Below are 22,953 nucleotides of genomic sequence, written 5' to 3'. Positions count from 1 at the left end.
ATTTATAAATTTATTAGATCGACAACCAAAAAATAGGGTATTATAAAACCGACACAGCCAAGACAGTGTCAACCCCAGACTTTGACGCTGGGTGAACCTGGGTCAAACTGATGTAGTGTCAGCGTCTCCCCAGAGTGTCACACCAACTGCTCCAGGTAGCCAGCTTATATACAGTTTATTCTGCCTGCAGCAGAAATGACCCAAGATTTCTATAAGTTCCTACATATGTATAACGGGAACTATACAGATTCAGTCCCGTACAAAAGTCAGTCCATAGGTTTGGATGGCTATCCGGGCTCCTCAAAATAGTCCTCTTTTCAGTTGTAGCCAGGATGTCAGCTGTTCTTTGATGTAATTTCTCCCAGGTGTTGTTCGGTGAATGTTCTGGACATTCCTGGGAAATGGTCGATGATCACCCAGGAAAGACTCATTCATTCGTTAACGGTCATGATTTTATCTGGGTGAGTCCAGGAAATCTTTTGAAAGGAAAGCCCAGCTTCTGGCCATGGAGGTCAGATGCATGGTTGGTCTTTATAATTTTTATACATTTTCACAAAGCATAAATTATCTATATCATATACTACATGAGCAGACATTGAAGGCTGCCTTCATCTCTCTCAAATTACTTCTCCAGAAATACCTTACCTGACTAACATCTGGCTTTCTTATGATGTAGCCATAGCCATGTGTATGGCTAATATCTTGTGATCATATTAACTTCCCTTCCAGAGAAAAATGTTTAGCAGGCATAGGGCCCTATGGAGTCTCACTTGGAACTTAAATTAACATACCCTATCATCAGTGAAATACACTGATGATAGGGTATCTTTTGAGGGTTAGAAAGGACCTTGAGAGGTCATCAAGTCCTATCCATGACATAATCCCTTAATTTATTCAATAATTGGTCATAATGTTTTGGAGCTTTATAGCAGGAAAGATGAAAGCTTATAATGGAAGCAAATGATGGTGCATCTTTTGTGTTACTGATACACACTAACAATCTCCTAATTAATTTCAATAACCAATGTTACTTGCTTGACTGCAGTAAGGAGAATGTTGGAGGTTAGGGTTTTCCTTTTCTTTTCAATCCCTTAGAGAATTTTCTCCCATTTTGTTGCTAAAAGATTATAATGACAGGGTACTTAAGAGAGACAAAACAAGTTGCCCCAGGAAGGGAGCAGCTGAGGGTCAGGGATACCATGAGAATTAGGGAAAGAAAAAAAAAGGCGGGAGGGGGGCTGGGGCAGCTGCTTGCTCTCTTGCTCTCTCGACTTCTGAAGAGGACTGTCCTACTTATTGGAGGAGGGGGAATTCACGGCTGCTGGAGCCTGAGCCCAGCCCAGTCCCGCTACTGCTGCTGAGGATGGGCCTTTGCTCTGCTTGTGAGAGCAGCCACTCAACTGGGACTTTATTAACAGCCTACCTCACTAAAAGGGGCCTTTCACCATATTCTCCTGTGCCTCAGGGGAAAACCCTGAAGCCCTTTTTCCCCTCACAGGGAGCCTCTCCCTACCCTCTTCCTGTTTGGGAACAGGGCTACCACTGCCCAGCCCCTGCAGTTTCTTTGCCACTGCCCTGTTTTTTTTGCTACACTGTAGCCCCCGCACCCCCTGCCTGCCCAGACACCCCACAGTTCCAGCAGCAGTTGAGTTTCTTGTGTAGTACTTTGAGATTACACCCATTCCTGCTAATCCAGTTTGCTGCTTCCGAGGTCCCTGCTACAGTTACTTTTGCTATCCAGAGGGACACCGAAAAAAACCAGCCCAGGGGGTTTGTGAAGTGAAGCCTCTCCCCCATCCCTTCCCGTCTCAGCCAAGCCGCCATGGCAGCGCTCTCCCTGAGCTCCCGCCACAGCGCCCCCTGTGGCTGCGGGGGAATCAGCGCACCTGCCCTGCCCAGCGGGAGCCAGCAGTGCCCCTGCTGGCTGTGAGTGGGACTGTACCAACGGGAAAGTGCTTAGAGATCCAGAAGAGACTTTATTGAGTTTTCTGGTTTATTCTTTATTTTGTTTGTTGTTGCTGCCATTGTTGTTGTTTGATTGCCTTGTTATAGACATACATGCCAGTAAAGAATAATTCCTTTTCCCATATCTTTGCCTGAAAGTCCCTGAATTTCAAAGTTATGATAATTTGGAGGAAAGGGCATCATATTCTCAATTCTAATGGAGGTTCTCACCTTCCTTGGCAGACACCTGTCTTTCAAACCAAGACAGAGAACTAAATTGAAGACAAGTGACTTTTCTGAATATTCTGCATAGAATACCTCTGCTAGGATTAGCTAAGTGATGACTTATCCACTAAATTATCTTTTTGTTACCCATACGTAGAGTTAAAACCACAGAATATTTCCTTATAGATAGTGAATACACAGATCTTCTTCATTTTCTGTAATTGTTTTTGTTTGTTTCTTTTCAGGTATTGTACCCTTGTCTATGTTAAATTTTAAACTAATAACATGAGACCTATTTTTCATGACCAGTTTGATTTCTGAATGTATCTGCCAGGAAAATTTGTGGTGTTGAACTGAACTCATGAAGCCTTAATGGGTTTTAATGTAAACAAAAGGCATTTTCTGAGAAATTATGATTTGTTAAAAGACTTGGAAATTATGGTTACCAGACAATGAATAAAGCAGACCTGCTGCTATCTTAAGTGGCATCAGATAGATGAAAACAGAGAAGAGAGACTGGGACAAAATTCAGAAGTATGAAGTTATATTGATTCTATTGATACATCATCATCATCTGTGTATATCATAGCTATCTAAATAGCAGAGCTCTACACCTCTTATTTCTAAAATGCAGGATACTGAAACCTTAATGCCTCATTGCTATGTACCTACTCCTAGGTAAGAACATCCATTTTGGGGGGGGGAGGAGGGGCAGGGGGGCATTTCTACACTCCAAATACTTAAAAATATCCATACACTTAGCAAATTGCATAATTGATTATTAAAACCCATGAGCCTTTTCTTTCCATTCCAGCTCTGCTGAACTTGGGCATTTGAGGAATATCTGTTTCTCCCTACATCTACTCATCATGAACAATGCAAAGTAACTAAAATACAGGCCATAAAGAATATGTGAGATTTGTGGAACACAAGTGTTTAAACCCATGCAAGCTGCAGAGTAAATAAGGGTCTCTGATTTCATATACAAACACTGAAGAAAAAAGAAATCTAAACTTCCCTTCTTTTTGTGGGTATGTTTCAAAAAAAGGGTAGCCAAAAATCCATTTTGTACAGTGCTCTGTCCTATTCTTTTGCACTAACTTTCAGTAGATTGCTTAAGAGAATCTACCTTGGGGATATTCAGTTTTAGGATGCACATCAGGCCTGGTAGGTGTCAACTTACCCTGCACTGAACTGCCCTCCTACAAGACTTAAAAACTCAAGTCTGGTTGGCTGTGACATTTAAGTACAAGTATTCCCAGGGTGAAATGGCAGCTGACAGAGAGGAATCAGCACCGGAAAACCCACTTTAGATGTCTAAAGCTCCGAAGCTTAAGTACATTTTAAAACTCCCCAACCCTATGTAATAAGGTACAAGAAAGTTAGGTACTTATCCAGTCTGCTGCTGATGATGTTAGCTTTGTAATTATTCCCTGAATCAGAATCCTGCTCCACTCAGCTACTCTACAAAGACAAAATAAACTAATATATTGGTGCTGTACTTGCAGCCCCTACTGTATGAGGAGACCATCACTACTGCAGACATTCACATTCCTCCACTTCTAATTTCACTTATATTGGAAGTAACATTCCATCTCTCTCTTTCCAAATTTAGGAATACATGTGAAAATTTTCAAAATAATCACTATCATTTTGCAATTTGCGGTAGACTAAGGCTGCTGGGTTTTTTTTTCAGAAACCAAAATGTGTGAAATTTCTCTAGCAATTAAATCTGTTGGAAACTTTTGGGAAAATACTTTTCTGCCACCACTGACTGCGTTTATTTGTACTTTGGTGTGTCATCACCTTCCCCTCCTCTTGCAGAGGGGAGTAGTATGAGAAAGTTTTGTGAGATACAGTGTTTTTTTCTATTCTTTGCATAAATTCTTAAAAACAATAGTGTCTAGAAGCAATCTACCCAAAGATATCTCAAACCAACATTTTACTGTTCAAATAACAGGAAGTTAGTATAAAACCTAATCAAACTAGCTGGGCACAACCCTATAATTATAGGGTTTAGCCACTGGTGAAGTAATTTATTTTCTGATAATGAATGATTTGGCATAAAGCATGCAAAAATATTTCCATTTACAAAATAAGCTAGGGAAAAAAAGAACTCAGAACAATGAGAATATCAGTGTAACTTGATATTCTCCCACACAAAAAGTTGCTGGTAACAAGTCTGTTAGTCTGGGGTTGCTTATTCTTGTTACATCTCAAAGCTATCAGGGTGGGAAAAATACTAACAGAGAATACTTCCCATTGGCTAAATAGCAATGTCTCATATGACGGGAAAAGAAAAATGAGAAAGGATTTATAATTTAGAGTACTGTCCTTGTTTGAAAAACAGGTGTCTGCTAGGGAAGGCAGGAGCCTCCCTTGGAATGGAGAATGTTAAGACCCCCCCCTCCTAATTATTATAATTTTGAAATTAAGGGGCTCTCAGGCAGAGATATGAGGATAGGAACAACAGTTCTTTACTAGTGTGTGTAACAAGGCAAACAAAACAACAACAACTACGGTATTAAAAACAAACAGAACCAGGGACGCGGTAATAGCCTTCTTGGATGCCGGCACTCTCCCATAGCAGTCACAGCCGGCAGGAATGAGCAAAACTCCCGGGCTGGTGGAGGAGAGTTACCAGAAGCTCCGCGGCCGGAACTGCGGGACCTCCCGGCCGGGCAGGGGTTGCGGTCACAGCGTGGGGAAACCCAGAGCAGCGCTGAAGAAAACAGCGGGGACGGGACAGCGGCATCCCGGCTCCAGCAGGTCAGGGAGAGGCGGAGTTCAGCATTCCTGGGCACCCGAGCAGACGGGGTAGGTCCCTCAGGGCTCCAGCAGTGCCGGTGAATTCTCCCCGCAGTAAGCGAGAGCCTCTGATGCCGAAGAGCAAGAAGGAGAGCGAGAGCTGCCCCCAACCCGATCTTTTACTTGTCCCTCACTCTCGTGGTATCTCTGTCCCTCCAAGAGAAACTCCCCAAGAAAAAAGTGTAGCCAGCTGCCACATTCACGACTTCAGCTAATTCTTTTGTCTTTCTTAAGTACTCAAAAGTACCCATAAGTATCCAGTAATCAGTTTCTAGCAACTTAAGGGAAAAAATTATGTAAGTAAAAAAAAGAAAAAAAAATTAAGAAACCCAACCCCCAGCAAATACATTGTTAAGAGATTGCACTATTGTATACATTAATTTTTCAGTCTTCCATCAGATCTTGAATCATAGCCCCCAGATGTGTTACTATAGAATCTTACAGAATGTGACATCATCAGTATGAATGTAATAATGACATTGAAATCTATAACTTTGAGATTTAAAGGTCATTTTCAAAGTTAATAGCCTAAAGTGGAGCTACAAACTGTTAATGCTGCCCAATAAGTTGTTAATTGTTCAGAAATCTAAGCATTTTAAAGCCATTGTGTCGCCGGCCGGCCGGGGGCTATGTACAAACCACGAATGGGACGGGACTGCTGTGGAACGTGCCTTGAGCTGTTTTATTTTTCAGCATCAGTCTCATTACATGGCTATGACAATGGGAAGATGCCCGCAGCTCACATCCCAGGCAGCAGACAAAGAACTTAATGTTACAACTTACTTTATAACTTTTTTGACCAATCACACAAAGCAAAAGCATATTGACAGTAGTTCCATCCAACCACTATAAGCACACGTACCATTAGTTAAAACAATGCTTGCCTATTTCGAATACAATGCCTGCTTGTAAGCCTTAAAACACAATGCACAGAGCTCCAGTATTAACCTTCAAACTTCCTAATATCTTGCTAGATAAACTTTTCTGCAGCTTAGGAAGTTATCCTAGACAAGCGTTAATACACAGACCATTGTTCTATTTGTCCTTGCTTTTCTACTTTTTCAATAGTTTTTCTGCTGACCTATCTCATGGCTACTGCTTAGCTCTAATCACAGTCCTGCTGTCTCTGAGGCCTGCCTTTTGCAGCTTTCCCAAAACCCTCTGATTTTGTGGATTCCCACACCATTGCCTATAAAGATTCAGCCTGCAGCCTGGGTCTGATTCATGTAATTGAAAATACTGCTAAAACAGTTTTCTGTATTCATTTGGTCCTGAAGTTATACAGCTGGTTTCACCTAGACCATGCGCAACTCTTGTTTTAGGGTAAAGATAATTTCCTGCCATTTTTCAATGAGAAATTGAAATGTGACTTTTCATCATGATAAAGGAAATATTAAAGGATCTGAGCAGATGCAGGCTTGGATTCTTTTGCCCCACAAAATTATTTTTAAAAAATCTTTATAGTCAAAAATCTAAAATGTTTTAGACTATCCTCTGCCACATCTCAACTCTTTTATCTACTCTAGAGCCAAACTAACTTTTTTTTAGTTTGGGTTTGGTTTTGTTTTTTATATTTTAATGGTGACTCTTGTGTCTGCAGATTTCTACCAATGCAAGCAGGACTTTTGGACTTAAAAGTCATAAAAGGAGGCATATATAGGCTTCAAGAGTTACTTTCTTCTGAAAGAAAAATGTTGATAACACTGAAAATTTCAGTATTCAAGAGACTCTCTTCTCTCTTTTAAATTCACTCTCCCTTACCACATGAAACCCTGGACAGAGTCTGATTACTAACCAATTACTGGGTACTAAATGAGGCAAATCCTGGCAAAGCTCATATGGCTAAGGACATTGTCTGGACCGCGAACAGCTGGTGAATCAAGCAACTGTGTAGGGGATAACCCACTCTGGCAAAGGATGCTTGCATGCACCAGGCCTGCCTTCTGCAGCCTCTTGTGCCAGCTCACAGCTCAGCAGGGAGCTTGCATGATTGAGCTTTCCCTTGCCTCATGAATTTCATCTTGCCACTCCACCTAAATGATGCTTTCAGAGTTATTTGCAAGCACAAAGGAATCAGTATGAAAATGGACAAGTACTTTATTAAAAACCAAATTCCACTTGCCTTTTAAGTTCTTCAAGTATTCTTATTTCACTATTTCAAACAGTGAAAAAGCCATCCTTTTCCCCCTCTGTGTTTTGTGACATATTCCTGGTCCTACGATTCTCTTTTAAATTGCTTCCTATTATTTTCTGCCATAATTTTTCTGGAAGATAGAAATAGAAGACAGGTTTTTTTCAGTGTGACATAAATAAGTTTGATGGTCATTTCGTGTCTTGAGTTAAAAAAAGGATTGGTATGTAATAATAATTTGTCAATGTCCATGAATTACAGTATGGAAAGAGAAAGGCTAAAACACTGGCTGTTTCATACATGAGAGAATTTTCAAGTTACTGCAGTCATTTGGTTTGGGTAGAACATACGAAGTAAAGCAGCATGTTATTCCAGTGAACCTGTAGAAGATAGTGTACAGACTTCTTTTCCTTAGCACTTTCTAAACAGTTAGGCCTTCTCAATGAAGGATTCAGTCTCCACTAGACCATGCATGCACCGTGTGTACTTTTCTGAGGAGCATAAGTGTAACGTATGGCCTGAAAATTAGTACAATTTCATTGCACTCATATTGAGAAAGACATTTGATAAAGTGAATAAACAGCAAACTACTCCAGGCAGTTCCAAATTTTAGATTATAAATTTCATATTATCCTCAATCTCCTAATGCTATGTAACAGGTAGAGAAGTGGTTTTTGTTCTTGTACATATGACACAGGTCTGTTTTCTATCCAATAAAATCTGAGAAAATAAGATTGTGAGATAAACTGTAAGAATTGTTGGAAGAAAATCACACATAGCTAATAATGTTAACTCATTTAATGTGGCAGTTTACCAAACTTCATATAATAGAATTGTTAGAATAAGTGTGGGGTGGAAAGAGTACCAAAGATTTTTCTTTTTCTGTGACAGTTTGCCTTTAAGACTTTTAAATAACATTGTTTGAATATCTGATTTATAAACTCTTAACTTTTTGTCAAGAAACTTTCCTTCATTTTACATTCCAAAACTCTTTCCCATTTCTCCACTTAAGAGTGACCAAAATCTATGAAGTCTTTCAGTCCCTGTGAGCTGGTGTTCATCAGTAGTTGTGTTGATGTCCCTAGCTTCCCTCACGCACTGGACAAAAGAAAGTGATGCAAAAAACCTAACCAAGCCAATGCTGTGGTTTAAATTATAAGCACAACTCTAAGGGTCAACTCTGTGGTCTATTTACACCAATGACACTGTTGTAATGCACTTGTTTCTTTCTAGATCACAGAGAAAGATATGAAAATGGGAATTGTAATAGGGTACAATGTGGTGACAGGATAACTTTATTTATTGTCATTTGGATCCACCTCTTGGAAAAAGAAAGGATAGTTTTACATAAAGGAATGTGTTTCCCCTTGTCATGGTGGACTTGATCCCAAACATCCACACTACTGTTGAGTGACCCCACTGGAGTACTTTTTTTGCTGACATTTTGATAAGATTAATATTCACTTTTTAAATATAGCTTCAGAAAAATCTTTCTCCTTACCTATTTCCTTCAGTGTTTCCATGGCTGTTTTTCTTTTTGTACAGCATTTACTCAAAACATGAAGTGAAAGCAGCTGTGGTTAGTGGATAAAGAAAAATCACAAATTACTTATTTGAGGCCAAACCCAAGAAACCTGGCAATCAATCCTTTTATTTACACATCAACACCACAAATTTATTCTTAGTGAAAGAACCACCTCTGTGTTGATTTGTTCATTGGAAATTGACGTTTCCACAGAATTATTGCTTATTTAATCTTTTAAAAAATGTAATAGGACCTCAACCATGGTTTCTTTCCCATCTCCTTAGTGTAACTGATCAAGACATTATTTTATCAAATGTCTCAGATTAAACATTCTCTGTCAATTACAGATGATAGCAATCTGTAAGATGATTGCTAAGATCATTAGTAAGATAATGAGTCTTACTACAATACCTGCTTTAATTGCAACATTATGATCTCCAGAACTGAAAAACTCCAGAGACTTCTAATAATAAAGTCTGTGGAATTCATTACAGGTTGTTCCCCTCACCTCTCTTGCACACTTTCTTTCCTTTCTCTTTTTAAAGGGGGAGAAGTCCTAAAAGCCTTGGAAATATGCCTATGCATAGGGGTCTTACAGTACGTTAAAATACCATTTAAAGTTTAAGCACAATGCTGCTTTGAAGGCTCTGCAGAGGAGAAAGCAGGAAAGTATGACCAGAAGGTCTATTCAAAGAGCAACAAAAAATTGGTGACATTTCTGTAAATATGCTACTACCATATTTTCCTTTAGGAGCAAAAATAGCATCAGAGTAATTTTTGGCATCTCTGTAAGGACAACTGTCCAAAGAATGGCAGTAGTTGTGTTCTGGTGTTTTTTGGTTTTGTTATGGTTTGATTTGGGCTTTTTTTTTTTTTTCTTAGCAAACCAGAATCATGCTGGACCAGAAATCATTCATTTCAATACACTTAAACCTTTTTGTCCCTGAAAGACAAACACTTTGTAGCAGTTTAGAGTTGGTGACTAATTTCATTATTCTAGTAATTAACTCTTCATTATTTCATTCTCGATTTTACTGCTATAAGATTTTCAGAGAAAACCTGAAACAATGTAGAGTTATCACATGCAAAGTCTCAGTTTATGCTGAGATCATGTTTATAAATAGTTTCATTCAGTTTGAAAAAGACCTCTGAGGTCATCAAATCCAACCCTTAAGCCACCATGTTCTCCATTAAATCATGTCATCAGGTGCTACATCCTCCAGCATTTTAGATACTTCCCAGAATGGTGATTAGTGCAGATGTGAAAGGGACCATGACAAGGAAGGGATTCTAAGTTAACTTTTACAGTTTTAGCTGAAAAGGCAAGTATAGCTGATCTAAATTACACTGACTGCAGCAATCAGATAGGACATCTCAAATCTACCCTAAACTGACCCTTTCCCTGCATCCCTCCCTGTTCTATGCACCTTGGGAAATAATTTAGAGTGGGACACTCTTCAGTCATCCTCTAGAGATAATTTTCTGCCTATTTTCTGGCTAGTTATATAGGGAAAAGCATAGAAGGCCAAGAACAGGAGCTTAGGTTTTACTTAGAATCAGCACTGTAGTAGTTATTTGATGGAATTATGCTGTAGAGTAAGAGGAGAATGAAAGATGCTAAAGAAAGACACATTACATAACCCTGATGATCCTCTATGACTGCAACACTTACACATGACATCAGACATAGGCCTAACTTTTATCTGCTTCTATATCCTCTGCTAAAAACTAGTCCTGCATTGCAGAGGGCCACATCTGTGCAATGACTAGGGACTTGGGTTATGCTACCCTTGGGAAGTAGTTGAGCTTCACTGTTTGCTTTCTGTTTGGTGGTTGTTTTTTCAAATGGCTGTTAATTAAAAGTAATTTTTTGAGATGTCCTGGGTTGTAAGATATGGTTTGGGGGTATGTAGTCTATTTGCCATCTTTTAGATGTAGGGCCCTTATCCTCTGTTAATTGGGCAGTTTATTTTTTCTTTTCCATAACCAATTCTCCCTCTGATGAGAGATCTTTTGTTAATGCTCCACTGAGTCTCACTGCATGACTGATAAAATTGCATTATCCCAGAAGCCTCACCCAGGGGAAGGAGCCAAGCATTCCTACGTGGATATGACTGAGATTTGGAACAGAGAAGCAGCCTTTCCTCACTGGATTCCCAGAGGAAGATCAGGCCCATCTATACCACCGCTGGATCTCCAGAGGAAAACTCCACCCTTCTACAGGATCGCTGCATCAACAGAACCACATCTGTCACTCCAGGAGTACTGCAGCCACCATTTAATCAGACTGCTGCCAACACCCTGACCAACAGAGCATCAGGTCATATTCTGACTCTGTCAGTGCTGTTATGTATTACTGCATTTTCTATTTTTTTTAAACTTTTTTATTTTCTTCCCTAATAAAGAACTGTTATTCCTACTCCCATATCTTTGCCTGAGGGCCTCTCAATTTCAAAATGTCGTGGTTTGAGAGGAAATGAGGTATTTTTGGGATGGTGTGGACACGCCAATCGGTGTTCAGATTTTAATATTGGCACCTGTTTTGTCCACTGAGGGCATGGATACGCCTCTGAGAACACAGGGGGTTAAAAGCTGTGAACGCCCAGGGGAAATTCCTTTTGGATTCCGGTCTTGGAAGAGAACAGACCTTCCCCTGCCCAGCTCCGAGCTGGGGCTGGGGTGGGGGGGGGGGGGGGGGGGCTTAGGGCAGCCATCGCCCATTTCCGTGCCCGGAGGGAGAGAGAGAGAGAGAAAGCAGCCTGTGCCTGTGATAGCGCGGCTGGTGTGAAGGAGAAGGTGGGGCGTGCCCAGCAGGGCAGCCAGGCGTGGACGTTCATGAACCAAACCAGCAGAGCCTGGGACTTTTAACCCTTCTTTGGATGATGGAAACCTTGCAAATGCTGATTCCTCCTGAAGTTGATGAGATTGAGAGAAGCTGAGAAGAATCCTAGGTGGGAGGAGATGATGGAGTGGCCTTGGCTGGACTTTTCTTGGATAGCCATGACAGAACCCTTGAGTTCCTGTGACACAGAGACTGCATTCCAGGGGGAGGCAATGGCTCAGAGCCAGGAGAGTGCGGTGATGTGAAAGTGTGTGAACAGAGACGACGGGTGAGGAGGGTGGTGGTGGTGCCCTCCTCTTCAAAGAGGAAGAGGAAGATGATCTCTGTTCAAGAGACCCCTCAGCCCCAGGGGGTAAAATTTGGGGGGACAAGTGTCCCAAAAGGAGAGGGACTGTGCTCTTTTGGAACTGGACAAAGCATCCTTAAAGGGAAAAACCCTAGAAGCAGCTCTGGTCCATATGCAGTGGTGAGAGCACTGGCCATGGAAGGAAGAAGTCATGATGGCAAAATGTTCTCCGGGCGGTGCCACACGTGACATGGAAACACGAGAAGTTTCGACTGTTTCCTGGGGAAGTCTGTGGTGCAAAAGAGACTCCTCTCTTCTCGAGGAATTGAGAATTGATTATCTAAAGGGTGGTGATGGACTGAGAGCGATGATTTAAAGGGTGGTAACGGAATTAGAAATCTGGTGGGGGGAGGAGGAGGAAATCTGGAAGGTTTTCATACTGTGCTCTGTGTGTTTTTCCTTGTAGTTTTAGGTTAATAAAGTTCTTTTTCCTTTCAATCTTAAGTTGGAGCCTGCTCTGCTCTGTCTCTGATCACATCTCACAGTAGATACCAGGGAAAGAGGTATTCTCATGGGAGCATTGGCATTGCGCCAGGCTCAAACCATGACACAAAATTATAGTAATTCATAGGGAGGGGGTTTACATTTTCCACTTTGGGGGAGGCTCCTGCCCTCCTTAGCAGACATTTGTCTTTTCAAACCAAGACAGAGAAAAATCTCTTGAGGCTGCATATAGAATTTACATGAAAACATTGTGAAACAGACAGTTCAAAGAATCAGGTAAAGTCATATTAAATTTTAGGTAACTCAATAACCTTGTAATTTGGCTTAATATTGCTAACAGGAAAAATAATATCAAGGATGAAGACACACATCACTGATGCTCTAGTGAGAGCAAACCCTGCTGAACGGCCTATTAAGGTTGTTTTTGCTTGGTTTAAGAACAGGTGTTACAAGGTGGGGCTTCCTTATTAAAGACTTCCAGAGTTTCCACTAGTTGGCATGCAACCAGTGCCAACTCATTAACCTCTTCCCAGGTAATAGAGTGAGTGTGCATGTTCTTAGAGACTTCAGGATTTGGCCAGACCTCAAAGCTGAATCTGACAGAATAATTCAGTCAACCTATCTGTTGAAATTAAAACAAGTTATTTTTTTAAAAGCTGGCTCTGGCACTTTGAAGACCACAAAAATCACATTACAAATGGCCTTCAATAAAAGACAAAAACCAATCTGTCTAAATTAAAAGAGCTAAGTCAGTGCCAATGAAAGAAGTGTTGATTTTATGACTAAGGAAGTCCTTATTTATCACATATCGATCCAGTACCTAAATGTATCATTGAGTTCAAGACACACATTTTATCCTCCAATTTTTTGCATTATGCCAGATGTTCCTTAACTTTTCAGCAGCAGACTTTTCACTTATTTGGCAAAGGCATGACAAGTAGAAGTCTATGAGAAAGAACATCTGAAAGGGTCCTTCATATGGCTATTTAAAACTTTTCTGGACTGCTGAGAACTGAGCATAACAGTGATCTAAAGTCTGCATCTGGCTGGCAACTTTAAGACAGAGCAGTGGTCTGGTTTATGACACATTATATTCAGGTGACTTACAGATGCCAACTGTCCCCACAGGAACTAACTTTCACAGTCTTATATACGTATCTGTAAGGTGGACAACTGTAAATTATTTGCAGATATCTGGAAATACTGAGATGTTTAGAGGAACTGATCGAAGTTTTGTAAAGAAAAATGTAAGCAATCTAGAGATTTTTACACATGACTGTATATTGATTTCAGATTCACAAGTGCAAAATTTAGATTAAACTACCCCTGTCAACTCAGTCACAGAGCAAGGCAGCTGAACCAGGCTTTACTTCAGACACAGTTTTTGTCTGTGTTGTGATTTCTGCAATACCATCTGATAGACATTCCTAGGAGCCCATACTCAAGGCAAGAAAAGTCACTGAGTACAACTGCTTAGAAACATTCTGGTATGGTTCAGTATCAATGACTGAAAAGTCAGTCATTTGATACTGAACCATAGTAAAGCTTCTGTCACTTTTTCACATAGCACTCTACAGGAAAAACTGGCAGCCCACAGCTTGGACAGGTGCTCTCTTGGCTGGGTTAAAAACTCTCTGGATGGCTGGGCACAGAGAGTAGTGGTCAATGGTTGTAAGACTGACCTGGCGGGCTGTTCAGGTCCAGTCCAGCTAGCAATGTAGCACTTACAGTCTTACACATAACAAAAGCAAAAGATGAAAGGGGCTCTTTTCCTCTTGGGAACAAAGTCCTATGTTATTTCTTAGATAGTAGTCACCAGGGGGTCCAGGTGATTTGCCAGGTGAAAAAGAGAGAGATCCCTCATGGCGGGAGACATTTAAGCTTTGGGGAATTGGGGGTGGGTGAAGAGGACCACAACCACTGGGATACAAGTGAGGAAGGGTGAGGGGAGGAGTAAACCTGGGACAAACCATTACCACCCGGGCTTTTGAGGGAGGGAAAGACCATATGATATAAGAGGGGAATCCCATGAGGACACAAACATACTTATCAGTGCAATAATACAGAACCAGTGCAAAACAACTACATAAACTATTTAGTGCAATACTACAAGTGGTGCCATATCCAGCAGTCAGGTTCACCAGGGTCCACTACTGAAGCTAGTCTTGTTTTATACCTTTTCATGTTCTGGACAAAGGGATCAAGTGGCTATTCAGTCAGTTTGCAGATAACACTACGTTGCGTGGGAATGTTGAGCTGCTGGAGGACAGCAAGGCCCTGCAGAGGGATCTGGACAGTTGGATAAATGGTTCAAGGCCAGTGGCCTGAGGTTCAACAAGGCCAAGTGCTGGGTTCTGCCCTTGGGCCACTACAACCCTCTGTGCTACAGGCTGGAACAGAGTGGATTCCTGGCAGTAAAGAACCTGGGAGTGCTGACCAACAACACCAGCTGAACATGAGCCAGCTGTGCCCAAGTAGGCAAGAAGGCATCCAAGGGCATCCTGGCCTGTATCAGAAATAGTGTGGCCTGCAGGACCTGGACAGTTACTGTCCCTCTGTGCTCAGGACTGGTGAGACCACACCTCAAATCCTGTGTCCAGTTCTGGGCCCCTCACTACAACAAAGACATTGAGATGCTGGAGCATGTCCAGAGAAGGACAACACAGCTGGTGAAGGATCCGGAGCACAAGTCTGATGAGGAGAGGTTGAAGGAGCTGGGGTGTTTATCCTGGAGTAAAGGAGGCTCAGGGGGAACCTCATTGCTCTTTATAAATTTCTGAAAGGCAGCTGTAGCCAGGGGAGGGTCAGGATCTTTTCCCAGATGATAAGTGACAGACTAAGAAGATACAGTTTTAATCTATGCAAGGGGAGGTTCAGGTTAAACATTAGGATCAATTTCTTCCCTAAAAGGGTTGCTAAGCATTGGAATGGACTGCCCAGGGAGGTTGTGTAATCATCATCCCCAGAGGTGTTCAAAAAACAAGTGGATGTGACACTTAGTGCCACGATCTGTAGCAGCCTGAATAGCTGTTAGTGATGGCCAAGGTAAAGAAGCAAAAAGGGCCTTTGCATTAATATCCACAGGTGTTTAATTCAGCCACATGGTGACACGTTCAGGTCCCAGACACAAACACAATGGAGTGTCCAGCTCTCTCTCCCCAGGGGCCTGGGGGCTGACCCTGGTCTCGGGCAGTACAAAGGTAAGGGCCAATCAGGGCATAGGGAAGGAGTGGCTCAGGAACTTCATAGGAACAGACATAGGAACAGGGGAAGGAGCCAATGGGGTGTAACTTAGGGGATGCCCCCCAGGGCCTCCACAATGACCAAGTTTACAAGATGGTGATCAGTCAAAGGCTGGACTCAATGAACTTGGAGGTGTTTATCAACCAAAATGTTTCTGTGATACTTTGATTTTTGTGCAAAATACTAAAGGGTGTGGTTAAGGTGCCTCCATCATGGCCAAGATTTCCTGTGTCCTTCAAAAGCCATCACTTTTTTAAACAGGAAAAACGTAAGAAGAACCCAAACATTTTCTCTCATTTTAATTACTTGGTGAATGTATTATCACAGTCCAAAATCTAGGTGATTTTCTGTGTTTTGTAAGTTTTAAGTTTTCAGAGTAATACACCAGCAATTTTAGAAGCTAGAGCTTATTAAAATGAAAAAGGATACATGAAAGATGAAAAACAAGAACACTGCCAAACAAGTTGCTAATATTAATTTCATTCTCTGCCTTATGTTTGTTTCTTTTGTTTTTTTAGTGTATGGTTGAAGGTTGTGTTTAGATGGTGAAAGAGGGTCCTTTTCCAGACTAAGAAAGCTTATTTTCAAGAAAACAAGCAATGTAGGTCACTGATTTAATGCAGTACTGATTAATAGTAAGTGGACAGGTTGAGGATATTTGCCTCATTCAAGGGACAAAGACATGTCTACTTTACAAATTTATCTCTACATTTAACACCGTTACATTCTCACTGTTCAGACGAAAGGCATATAATTAGATGAACAGGTCAACTGATCTACTTTTTCCAGATGGCATTTCTCTGGGGAATTGTTACATATTTGTGAGGGAACAACTCCCTCTCCATGTCTATGTTTTATAGATATATAAAACAAAAAAATCATCAGTCTACCATGAGCAGTAACTACAAGCTAGAATCCAGTGCTAGCGACTTTAGGTGGTAGAGTCCATTGAAAATCTCATGCATTTCTCAGTTTGTGAATAGTCTTGGCAACAGCTGTTGCAACACATTGCTTTTCCATAAAGTTGTTAAATTAACAGCCTTGAGGACTTAGTCCTGCATGCACCTCAAGCAACACGGTAAAAAATATAAGATCTTCTCTTGATCAAAACATAGAGAGCTAATTTGCTTAACAGTGCCTTTTAACCGCCAGTTCAGAAAAACAGCTGTGATTTCAACAGCGCTTCCTCCAAACCAGCTGAGGTACACACATATAGTACCAGTGGAAGGAAAGAAAGTGTAGGAGTCTTTAGGCTTTCCGTACGCCATCCTCATTCACGCTTTCTGTGCCCATCCTTGCCCCTTCATCTTTTGCTTCTCATAAATTCATGCAAAGTCATGGACCTGTGTTATAAATAATAGTGGAAAAATATGAAGTAGCTGGTGGCTTTTCAATGTCCGGACTTCAGATGCAAGCAGGTGACACCATTTCCTGTTCAGTTCAAACTGTGTAGTGAGTGTGTGAGTAGAAGTGAATGAACAGAGGATCTGGTTTTTGATTGTGGATGCTTGTTTAGAGAACTAGCAAATATGGTTATAACCAAGCCTACTGAGCTAGAGGAGTGACAGTGTAATCACCTCATTTTCAACTCTTGCTTTTTTTTATTAGTAGCAGTAAACAAATCAATCTGTGATGCCTTGTTCTGCTGAAGCATCTTTCTTTCTGTATTGTCATCTTTGGCTCTGGGAATAGTACTATTAGTTAATTGAGATAATAAAATTGGCAGAAAGAGACAGAAAATTATATGGTATGTGTTTGAACAATGTTATTAATTTCTCTGTAAGGAGAAAGATTATAAAAGAAGATGATGCTTGTATTTAATAGTTTTTAACAAAATCTGAAATGCACAGAATGATAACATTGCAATGTAGTACATAGGATACCAGGCATTAAAATCTGTTAACGAACTAGAATTTTCCAGATATTTTTTCTGTAATTTAGTGGCATAGATGATGCATATCATTCTATCACTTGAGTACAGCATCCTCAGCACTGCTTAGCTGTATATTTTTTTAAAGAATATGACATAGACTTACTCTGGCTCCTGATATGTGCTCAGAGAATTCTTTGGAGAAAGGACTGAACTAGTCATATTTAAACACAGTACCACCTTGTATTGACAAGCCAGTTATGTTAGCTGTGGCTGAAAGAGAACTCTACACCCCTCCACACTTTATTGCTGTCCTGTGGTAACCTGTGCTCCGCGCATCTGTGCATCTGACTTCACAGTAAAACACTATTTTAAACAGCAAAAGACTTTGTCCCCAACTCAATTCTTACATTATCCATTAGCATTTATAAACAATCTATTACAATTTATGCACAAGCCCATGTAAATCCTACTGACTACTCAGAATTCCCAGGAAGATTTACATTTCCACTCGTTTTTAAACATGAAGCTACATTCATATTTATCATTCCAAAACTGCTGGGTGTCTAATGACCAGGCAACATTTCTAAAAATTCTGCCAAGATTGGCTGCTCACACATTCTTCTGTCAAAGAGTAGACCTCTCCGGGCAGGCAATCCATTTAGGCATAATCATCTAAAAAGACTAAAGCAAATACAAACTACAGCAAAAAACCCAAAACAGCCGTGTGCATATTAACAGAATGCTGGTCTCAGACAAATGTGAACAACAGGCCGGGTGTTTAACTCTCCTATTGAAGGACTACCATTTTATGCAAATATTTATTGGGGCAACTAAGAGCAACTGACAATTCCCATCTGCCAGTTGAAGTCACTAATAACAAAAGTATGGATTCAATCCTTCTCCCTTTCACCATCTCTCCTTACCTTAATGGATATTTAGTTAAGCAATCAGAAACAACTGTGATGGAATCAAGAAAATGGCATTGCTGGCGTAGAGTCAATAAGGTGTTCAATGGAATGACTCCCGTGTGCTTTTCTGCCAAGATGCTTTGCATCTGAGTGTCTCCCAACTAGTGCCTGGAGTTGTCCATTGCCAGGTGCAGAACTTTGCACTTCCCATTGTGTCATGGAATTCATCTCAGTTCATTTCTTCAGTCTGTTACTTGAAATCCTACTGGATGACAGCAGTAATCTCCAGTGTATTGCTGTATTATGTTCCTGCATGTTCTGTTGTAATGTTTTGTACTTTGGTTTGTTCCAGTTTCCCCCTGTTGAAATGCTTCTGCCCTGTTGCCTCCTCCCTCCTCCTCCCTGTCAATCTCCTTGCCTCCACCCCCTGCACCCTGCAAAACACTGAGTCATTCCCTCAACCCCTCCCTGGTGTCCTGTCCATCACTCGGCAGCCCATCCCTTCCCTCTAGGAACTTCTACCAGGGTGAATTGGTTCAAGCACTGGGGTTCCTCCACTGAATTACCTTTATTGGTTCTCCCAACTGTCTGTTTTCCTATTTCCACGCCCCTGTATAACCTCATTGGTAGACAGGCGAGCCCCTCCTTGGTTTCCTCCCCAGTTTATAAACTGTTGCACAGCCCACCTCTGTGTGTTTTGTCATTTGGTTCCCTTAGGTTGTGGATGCTTCTGACACCATCTTTCAACAAACCCATACTTAACCCCCGAGAGGAGTCCACTCCTTTACTTCTACCTTCATCGTTCAGTGTCTCATCTGTGCAAGGCGAGAGCCTTAGCCGCCCTCCCAGCCTCCAGAGGAATGGGAGACTGTCCTCTGCTGTCTGCTGTGCCAGAGCAAGCCGGGACACTCCAAGTGGACACTTGGAAGGGCACAGCAACAGTGTATCAGCCCCTCTTCTCAATTATCTGTTATCAGAATAAGCATACACTCTGCTCCATCATCAGCCTTCTCTTTTGAAAATATACCAGAAGTTGTCAAGGCTTATTTTTTTGAATCAGGTGTCTCACTGCAGCCGAAGTTCCCTGGCTCCAATATCAGATCCAAGGCTGAAACAACAAACTTCTGTTTATCTTCTTTGCTTCCTATTGTCCAAATATGTGTTCTGAGGAAATATTATTGAACTCTAAACACTAATTTTTCATCCTGGAGCAATATATGGTCTTTTAGATATAACATGTCCCCGTTACTATCCAGGTAATTAAAACAACAACTACAGGGTTTGTTCCATTTTTCCTTCTTATTTCCACTTTTTTGTTTCTCATTAAAAATTACAAGTAGCTCTTTCAAGTCAAACTCTACCTTGTTTGATGCTTCCTAGTTAGGTGTTATGGGTCAAAAAATATTTCATAGGTTCCTGGGGAACATTATAGAGGACATAGAGGAGTATGAGTTCTAAATTTAGAGCAGGCCCTGGACAGAAATATACTCACAGTGCTAAAATGGCTTTTAAAAAGCATGCTTGGTCAGTAGAATAAGGCTGAGTATAGATGAGCTGACAGATATAATCCCTTTCAGTCTTGTTTATGATCTTGAAAACAAGCTTGAGTAGTCTGTTACAGGTCTGTGATGGGGCAAATATATGGTAATACAGCACAGGATGATGTAAAGAAGACCAAATGCATTATGACATATATTGGATTTTACCTTCATGTGTTCAAACAAAAGTCCGAACTGTCCAAATGAGTTGGAGATAAGTCTTGGTTTTTAATATGAAAAAAAAGTACATTTTGGGCATATGACTACAGAAAAGGAAAAGGGATTATTCTGAATTAAATGTGAGTTTAGCTAATTATTTCAATTATAAAACTAGTCTGTTTCACATTACATGCTCCCAAATTATACAGTTCAGCCTTGTGGCAAAAATGGTACCCATGGGAAGCAGTTTATGTTCTGTGTTAATATGGGAATAACAAAGGTTGTAAAAGAATATAATTGATAAAAATAACAAAATGAAATCTGTACATGTTTGAGCATTAGTAATGTATTAAAAAGACGTATTAGGATTTTCTTCTCCTTTCTTTGTTCTCTTAAAATTGGTATTTTTTTGTTTCTTTTTAACAGAGCTAGTGAAAGCTGTGTGTGCACCATGTAGACCCAAAGAACTGATAAACAACATAAAATCTGAAAGTGAAATTCAAAGCTTTTGTTAGAGGAACATTAAAGTTTCTATAGGTATAATATGTTAATTTTAAAATAAAATATTTAAAAATAATGTTCTTTCATTGCTTGCCAAATGTAGGATACACTTTTCTTTGCCAAGCTCAAGTTTTCACAGTGCCTGAAGCTGAGGCTAAGTGTGCCAACTCTCAAAATTGAATCTCTCTCAGAAAATAGCAGAAGTGAAAAAGCTAAAATCTGGTGTGGGAATGGATATAGGGATGCTGCAGAGAGAAATTAATCAGAACAGCAATGACAAAAAGGGTCTAGAAAGTAACTTCTCTCCCAGAAATAAAAATGAAAACTAGAAAATTAATTATCACATAACTTAAATCTGTCACAAGTGCCCATGAAACTTTCATATAGAAAGCATTAATTGAATCAATACAGTATATAAACTATAATTCATGACTCCTCTCATTTATGAAAATTTACACCCGGAAACATTAATGCTGGAAAATTAATTTGTGAAGCTCAGGAAATATTTGTATTAATTATACCCAGAAACTCTCAAATCTTTCCTCAGCTTACATAGGAAATTTTTTTCTAGTTTTCAGGCTTTTATTCTGTGTCCTTTTTTTTCAACAGCAGTCTTTTCCATTTTTGTTCTCTTTCCAATAATAACACATTTGCTGTATTATGGCAATATTGCATAGCATTGTCCCTGTAAAGATCAGTAAAGACAACAATATTTTATTTCACACTCCTGGACTGATATGAGTCCAGACCTTTGGGGAGACAAGCTTCATGTAAGGAGAGTGAAAAGTTGCATTTTCAGAGACAGAATGATCATGTTTTGAAGACAGGCACTCAAAACCACAATGTGATGGGGCAGTTTGTCCATCAACACATCAGGACTCCAAATTACCCACATTTCTAAAGGTGCAGGAACAACCAACTCCTACTTGTATTCACAGAGTCAGATCAGAGACTGCTGCTCAGCTGACAGAAACATCTGGGATACACCTACATAGTGCAATGCAGCCCTTCTGCATGGAAACACAGGTAAACTCTAAATTCAGTAGTGGAAGAAGGACATCCACAATTTTGGGCACAACCTGACTTTTGAAGAAGGTCTCTGCAGCCTGGATGGAGAAGTGAGCTGATGTAGCTATACACCTTCTTCCACATGAATTGGGTGGTAGTTAATTTTCACTGGCTTTTAAACTCATTTCCCCAGGTGAATCTACTGAATGTTAACAGAGATTTCACTCGGTCCTAAATTATTTGTAACAAGCCTGACATGAGTTTTTGCTGCAGAAAGTGGTTCAGAGTCACTTAAACACAAGGTAACGGATTATAGAGCTACTTACATGGATGAGCCCATGAACATGCATCACAGTCAATATCTGTGGTAAGTGCTAAACCCTTTTGCTATAATAACGTATTTGGCTGGCAAGGAAGAATGGAAATATTTTTTATTCATAGTAATTCACTCTGTCTTTATACTTCTTTTTACTATTTCACTATTCAGTACCACACTAATGAAACATGTTATGTTGCTTGTTTTGAGCCAGAAACAATCTCTGGTTTTATTTAAATATGGACACGTTTATTGAACACATTTATTGAATTATTGCTTCATATAATGAGCCTGAACACTAGTCCCCTGCAGAGAGGCAGTTACTTTTACAATACTTGAGCCGTGAGGTTTTATCCTGGAAGCAAAGGTGAAAGATGAGGAGTGAAATGCATGCAATAATTTAATGTAAGGAAAAAATTCCACAGTCACATTTTTATCCCTTTTTTTTCCCCTAATGTGAACTGTTTCCTGATGTCATGCCAGCTACATAGCTTGCTCTCATATGGTTGAATTTTTAAATCTAATTTAGAGATTGATCCTGTTGGTTTTCCATTTGCAGTGTTTTCATAATGCTGTCATGTATCTGACTCTTGGTGGCATTTATATTCCTATAAAGCAGGGATCAGAAAAGTCCATTCTTTAAATTAGTTTTGTCATATAAACTCATAATTCTGACTTGAGTAATTCAGCTAAAGTTGTCTAATTTTATCAATTACATTCAGTGCTCACATTATAGTTTTACACAGATCAGGCAATTTGGCAGAGATTAGCCCAACTGTAATTGAAATATATTGCATTTCCTTCATTCAGTGGGATTCAAAATGAGAAACATATGGCTGTATCAAAGACGTCAAGAAAAAAAAAAACTTGAAAGACTTTTCTTAAATTTTTACACAGGAGACATAAGGAAGATATTAGTATGTGAAAAGTTTGGGAAGAATTAGGTTTAATCCTGCACATGTCAGGTTCATTTGCTTTATTTTTAGCACATAAGAATGAATTTGTTAAATCATCAGACTATTTTGCAAAATAAAAAAACAAAACCAAACCAAAAAAACATCATCTGACAATATTACTTCTCTAAATGTGAGATTTATATGTAATAAATTTAAAAAGGCTTAATGCTTAATGGGAAAAAAAAA

This window comes from Serinus canaria, chromosome Z (assembly GCF_022539315.1).
Source record: "Serinus canaria isolate serCan28SL12 chromosome Z, serCan2020, whole genome shotgun sequence".
Classification (NCBI taxonomy): Eukaryota; Metazoa; Chordata; class Aves; order Passeriformes; family Fringillidae; genus Serinus; species Serinus canaria.
Note: the sequence above shows the minus strand (reverse complement) of the source record.